Source organism: Rhamphochromis longiceps, linkage group LG8 (genome assembly GCF_057381845.1).
Source record: "Rhamphochromis longiceps isolate RC_006_pf linkage group LG8, R_longiceps_female_GT1.1, whole genome shotgun sequence".
In the NCBI taxonomy this organism is placed as follows: Eukaryota; Metazoa; Chordata; class Actinopteri; order Cichliformes; family Cichlidae; genus Rhamphochromis; species Rhamphochromis longiceps.
Genome location: NC_140564.1, coordinates 6589520 through 6596299, shown reverse-complemented (window position 1 = coordinate 6596299; position 6780 = coordinate 6589520). Strand labels below are relative to the sequence as shown.

At 45.3% G+C, this 6780-nt stretch overlaps 1 long non-coding RNA gene across 1 annotated transcript in view; it reads left to right on the top strand.

Annotated features, from left to right (window-relative positions):
- The window catches only part of LOC146663004 (uncharacterized), an 82493-nt gene extending 79743 nt beyond the window's left edge, over window positions 1-2750 (top strand). Inside the window, exon 3 of the long non-coding RNA XR_014912987.1 lies at window positions 2241-2750. This is a non-coding gene — a long non-coding RNA (uncharacterized LOC146663004). The remainder of the gene's footprint in view (window positions 1-2240) is intronic.
- The last annotated feature ends 4030 nt before the right edge of the window (window positions 2751-6780 follow it).

Below are 6780 nucleotides of genomic sequence, written 5' to 3'. Positions count from 1 at the left end.
CTTCTGCCATCATTCGTTATTACTGATTTTGTTTCTTTCAGTTTGATAAGTACTGATAGAGGGATCCTTCCTTTGGGATTTTACCAGGTCACTGTGACAGGCTGCAATGGTGACATGTTCACAAGGCAGCGACATATGCAGCATCTTGTCTCTTTGCAGACTCACAACCCTCCCATGTAGCCTGAATGGCCTCTCTCGTCAGCTCTTCAGTACACTTTGTGAAGTAGGTGTCAATGTCAAGTGGAAACCGAGAGAATGAGTCTCGGTTCACCTTCCCCAGCATGACATTTGACATCAAACCTGAAATCTGCCAGCTCACCTACCCAGCGGTGACCTACTGCATTCGCCTTTGCAGTACTCATCACTTATGTGAGGGGATTATTGTCTGTATAGACCAGTGGTTGCATGTGGCTCTTTCATCCTTATACTGCAGCTCCGTGTAGCTTGGGACAATAAATGATAAGTATTTAATTGAAGTGTATTTTACTTTTTTAAATTGTAGTTCTAAACTGGAAGATTATTGTGATCTTGAAATATTAAAATAAAGTTATATTGAAGTTATATATCAAAATATGCGTCACATAACGTGGAAGCCGGTGTACCTGCCAAAACGCCGTGCATTTATCAAGACTTTCAACCCAGGGTAGGCCAAGTATGGAGAAATGTAAGAAAAGAAAAATATCTGAAGAAAATAGAACATTTAATGATGCCTGGGCAGATTCATTTGCATTTACGTCTGACAAGAGTGGCCTACCAGTATGCCTAATTTGTGGAGAGAGACTGGCTAACAATAAAAGGTCAAATGTCAAAATTCAATTCAATTCAATTTTATTTATATAGCGCCAAATCACAACAAAAGTTGCCTCAAGGCGATTCATAGATACAGAGAAAAACCAACAATCAAACAATCATATGACCCCTATGAGCAAGCACTTTGGCGACAGTGGGAAGGAAAAACTCCCTTTTTTTTTTTTTTTTTTTTTTTTTAAATGACATCAGAAACAGCAGTATGCGACATTACGTGATGGCAGAGCTTCAGTTCATCCTTTGTCATTTTTTTTTTTTTTTTTTTTTTTTTTTTTTTAATAAATAGGACAGGGGGAATGAATGAGAGAAAGAGGGGGAGAGAAAGAAAGAAAACCAAAGGGGAGAAGAGACGGTGAGAAGGGGGGGGAAGAGAGAGAGAAAAAAAAAAAGAACTCCTGGGTCACCTGTATGGAGAAAAAAAAAAAAAAACAAACAAAAAAAAACAAACAGAGGAGACAGCAAACAACAAAGAGTAACATAATAATAGAGAAAACAAAGCACCATCACAATAAACTAGCTAGTCATAGATATCAATATTTACTAAATAATAAATGATATTGTGCAGCACGCAAGATAGACAGCGCACAGTGTGCTTTGAGGCAGCAGCCAAGAAAGCTTTAGTCCGCGTCTGTGAATACCCATGTGTGCATACCTGTGTGGATCAGCATGCTTGCATTCCAAAGGTTTCTCCATGTAATGATCTGCTAGGGAGTGTGGGGGGGCCACAGCCCCGTCCTCCAGGGCATGAAGCGGGTATGGAGGAGATCAAAACTCCAGACATCCAGAGGCCCCCAGAACACAAGAGACCAAGGAAGACCAACAGAGGGGCAGCCGCGCCACTGTTCCAGTAAGAGCTGAGGAGAGTCCCAGATGAGGGCTCGCCCAGCAGCCGCGGAGCAGAAGTCAGGGGGAGTTGCAGTGACGCACCCGTGAGCTCCGCCGGCCCCCAGCTGTGCCTGAGTGACCGAGCCCCAGGCCGAGAGGCCGGGGGCACCCCACCTCCAAAGGGGCCCGAGCGAGCCCCAGGCCCCAGGCCCCGACAAGCGGCCGCCAAGGAGTGAGCCGGTGTGTACCCGGACGCCCACCCCCAGACACAAAGAACCACCAACACACCGACACCTGAGGGAGTCCGCCACCGGCAGGGGAAGTGGTGGTGGGTGGAGATAGGCCTCCAAACCTTGGAGGGCCTGAGGTGTCCCCAGAGAGGTGGCGTCTGATACCCAACCTGACATATAGACACAGACATACAGGCACACACAGACACAAACATCCATTCCCACCCTCATGCTCTCATATGCACTCACTCCACACTCAACCAACGTGGAGACAGACATAAAGAGACGCTGTACACACAATCACACTCCCCAAGCGTACTCTACAAACCGGGTCTAGGTACCCTTGCCCCTGGAGGGGGGAATTGCACCCAGACCCAGGTGGTGTTACCCTTTTCCCTGCGGTGGGGAGAGGCAGACCACCCCGACTCCGCAGCAGCAGGGAGGCCCCACACCCCAGACCGCAGTCGGACGGCCAACTCCTCCTACTAGCCCTCCCGCTCCAGCAGGCCGCAGAGAATGGGGGTGGGAGAAGACTCCAAACCTCCCTCCACCCGCTCATTGTAGTGTTGATGCATATGTGTTCTAAGGTGCAATTAAAACCCAGGAGGGCATGGAGCTACCTGCCAAGGAGCAGCAGGTAAGCGCATAGTCCCTCCTGCTAGCCCTCAATGACTAAGTGTATTTAAAATTGAGAGGTGGGCAACGACGTCAGGGGTGAGGTATACACCCTGATGGTGATTTGGACTCCGTGATTGTGCCCACCCCCAAGATCCTATATGTATGTGTAATGAGAGTGTGAATAATGTGAATGTCTAAGTTGTGGGATAAAATTGAGGCAGAGGCAGCCAGAAGGGGACAGGGGGGGGGGGGGGGGGGGTAGCCTCCTCTGCACCCTGGTGACATACCCCCACTCCAAGGCCCTGCATGTGTGGGTGGTTGTGGAGGAGCGGGAAGAGGGAGGCAGCTGGAGATGGGGAGGGAAGGAAGACAGGATAAAGACCTGCTGTGGAAGAGAGACAGAGGTTAATAACAGATATGATTCAATGCAGAGAGGTCTGTTAACACATAGTGAGTGAGAAAGGTGACTGGAAAGGAAAAACTCAGTGCATCATGGGAATCCCCGGCAGCCTACGTCTATTGCAGCATAACTAAGGGAGGATTCAGGGTCACCTGGTCCAGCCCTAACTATATGCTTTAGCAAAAAGCAAAGTTTGAAGCCTAATCTTAAAAGTAGAGATAGTGTCTGTCTCCTGAATCCAAACTGGAAGCTGCAAGTTTTGTGGCCGCTCAGGAAATAGTCAGGCGTGGGAAGTCGTTCACGGACAGAGAATATATGAAGAAATCATTTATTAAGATTTCAGAACATCTCTTCGCTGATAGCACTAAAATGCCAGACACGGGGGGAGGACATCTGTGAGACTGTGATGATTGTTTAAGAGTCAAAGAAATAAAAACAAGCCACCTAGTGTCAGTGGCTACTGATGGGGCACCTAGTATGACTGGAGGGCACAGGGGCTTTGTGGCTCGACTTTTCTGAGCTGGAACAGCCAGAGTGGCGAAAGAGCTGCACTTTGTGGACATTACAGCGAACCTGAAGAAGCTGAATACAACTCTTCAGGGGAGAGGAGGCACAGTGTTACACATGCTGGAGGAGGTGTTAGCGTTTGAGTGCAAACTGACAGTTTTAACCAGAGATTCACAGAGAGGCACACTGTTTCACTTCCCCTCTTTAAGGGAGTTCAAACAAGCTTACAAGGTAATCAATTCAGAGCATTTGCAGTCTGCAATTACCACAATTATTTGGGAAATAATTCCACGAATTCAGAGAGGAAAAACCCACATTATCCTTCCCCGTCACTCCCCTGAACATCGATCCATCCCTGTTAAATGTGACTGGATTTTCAGGTGTAAGTCAACCTGATCTGGAGCTGGAGCTGGCTGACATAGCTGATAAAGATATGAGGGTGTCCGAATTCAAACGCTTGACAGAGGATCTTGAAGATGTTGCCCATCAGAAGGCCACTCTTGTTCAGAATCACAAATGGAGTGATGCGGAGAACCTTCCAAGACTGGACAAACTCGTGTTGGAAATATGGAATGCCATCCCCGACACATAAACATGAAGAAATATGCATTTGGAGTCCTGTCGATCTTCAAATCCACACACGTATGTGAGCAGCTATTCTCCACCATGAACTATGTTACAAACAAACACAGCTCACGCCTCACAGACGACAGCTTACAGTCCTGCGTAAATGAAAGTGACTTTGCAACGCCCCGATTTGCAGACGCAGGTTCAGGAGCAGAAGTCCCATTAACCAGGTCAAATAAATAATGATGCAGATATTTTGCAAATATGTATTTTTCATTGTTTAGTGACATATTTGCTGTTTTCCAATTTATTTTTAAAATTCAGGTCAAGGCTCCGCTACATGCTCTACAAGTCCAAAGGCAATATAAGGATGACGGCTCACCGCATTTTTTGTTTGCTACATGGATAATTAAGTTCAGCTTTTTCCTTCATTTGAAGGAGACCTTCAACTCGGACTGTTTCCTTTTTGTTATAATTTTTTCAAGAAGTTCAAAATGTGTTCATTACTTCAATAAAACATAATTTTCTCTGTAGCACTTCATGGATTTTATAAGCAACACACTATAGTTGCTTATACAAAGGATAAAGGTAAAAAACTATATATACAGTGTTATCTTCATTTTACATGTCAAAAAGTATTTGTGGCTCCCAGTGTTTTCTTTTCCGTTCAAACTGGGTCCAAATGGCTCTTTGGGTGTTAAAGGTTGCTGACCCCTGGCCTAGAGTATTATAATTACAGACACTACACACCACAAAATCAACCTATTTAATTGTTGAATAAATTATGTTTATTCATGTATTCATTTAAATGTGTATTTGTGTTCTGTAAGCAGCAAATAAAGTTACAATTATAAATCATCTTCAGTGTTGGGGTTGGACTCAGGACGAGGGCTTCAATCATTTCTGTTTAGGTTAATGCTGACACCTGGTGGATACTTAATAATAATGGTGAGTAGATGCATTTGAACATGAAGGTAATGTAGGAACTCAGTCAGGTCTGAGCCATCAGTGAATTTATTATTATTTATTTATTGCATAGGCTCAGATTAAACCCACATGCAGTTCACGTAGAAATTAGTGTTCAGTTATGTTTGAATCAGTGGACTTTGAGGAGTTTTTATTACAAAAAAAGTCCAAATACTTTTACTGAACAGTGTTTGGCTTGCCTCTACTCCCAGAGCTGAACACAGAAGCATATGAGTACGTTCTGTTGTTACACTGACATGTTTAGAGGTTCACAGCAGTCTGTGTTTAATTGTATGTGTGTTTCTAAAAGGGACACGGATCAATTATCTGCTGTTCGTCACCACTTTCAAAGATATTTGTTTGAAAGGCCCAGTGTGTGCCTTTCAAACAAAGATGAACCTTAGCAGAGAAAGACGCAAAAAGTGTTTGCAGATAATCTACAAAGCACAAAGTGAAAGCAGGTTGACTACATACCGCAGCGCCGATGAAAAGTTTAAGATTCTACTAGAAATAGAGGCTCAAGATATGAACTTGCTGATGGACTGTGTGCTTCATACCCATCTGATTTAGATCAGAAGTTAGCTGATGAAATGACCCAAATTGTCCAATGCTACAAATTTTGTTGAAACATAACCTGCAACCATCTTTTCCAAATGTGTTTGTAGCCTTGGTATATGTTTTGACTCTGCCTGTAATAAACTGCGAAGGAGAAGACTGATTTCACCCATTACAAGATTTAGAAACAAACTGAGAATTGTGGCCATCAGAGTGTGAGCTTGTTAGGAACTTTATCTATTTATTTATTTATTTTTGCCTGTCCCGTTTGGCTCTTTTGCCATCAGAATTATTGTCTAAAGGCGAAGAAAGATGCCCAACGAATTTACTTTACCAAATGGACCATCCCAGCCTTGCCGTAATGGTCTATTTGATTCACCTTTTATTGTTTATTTTATTTTATTTTATTATAACCTGCTAAATACGGGACAGATTTGGCTGGGGAAAAAGAAAGAGGGAAAGAAAAACAGCGGGGAAGAGGGACGGGGATAAAGGCCAAAAAACAAAAACCAACAAAATAAGCAAACAAAAAATACATCTATCAATCACCTGTTGAGAAAGAAAAAAGAGAAAACAAGCAGAAGAAAAAAAAGAGCAACATAATAAACAACATCATGATGATCTATAGGAATATAACAGTAAATACTAAATATTAAACATTATTGTGCAGCACATAAGATCAACAGAACACAGTGTGCTTTGAGGTAGGAGCCAAAAATGTTGTAGTTTGTGGGTGTGAGCACCCGTGTGTACACCTGTGAGCATGGATGCGCTTGTATTTAAAAGGTTCCTTCATGTAATGATCTGATAGAGGGTGTGGGGGAGCCACAGCCCCGTCCTCCAGGGCATGAAGCAGGTATGGAGGAGATCAAAACTCCAGACATCCAGAGGCCCCCAGAACACAAGAGACCAAGGAAGACCAACAGAGGGGCAGCCGCGCCACTGTCCCAGAAAGAGCTGAGGAGAGTCCCAGATGAGGGCTCACCCAGCAGCCGCGGAGCAGAAGCCAGGGGGGGTTGCAGTGACGCGCCCGTGAGCTCCGCCGGCAGCCAGCTGTGCCTGAGTGACCGAGCCCCAGGCCGAGAGGCCGAGGGCACCCCACCCCCGAAGTGGCCCGAGCGAGCCCCAGGCTCCAGCCCCCAACAAGCAGCCACCAAGGAGTGAGCCGGTGTGTACCTGGACGCCCATCCCCGGACACAAAGAACCACCAACGCACCGATGTCTGAGGGCGTCTGCCACCGGCAGGGGAAGTGGTGGTGGGGGGAGATAGGCCTCCAAACCTTGGAGGGCCTGAGATGTCCCCAG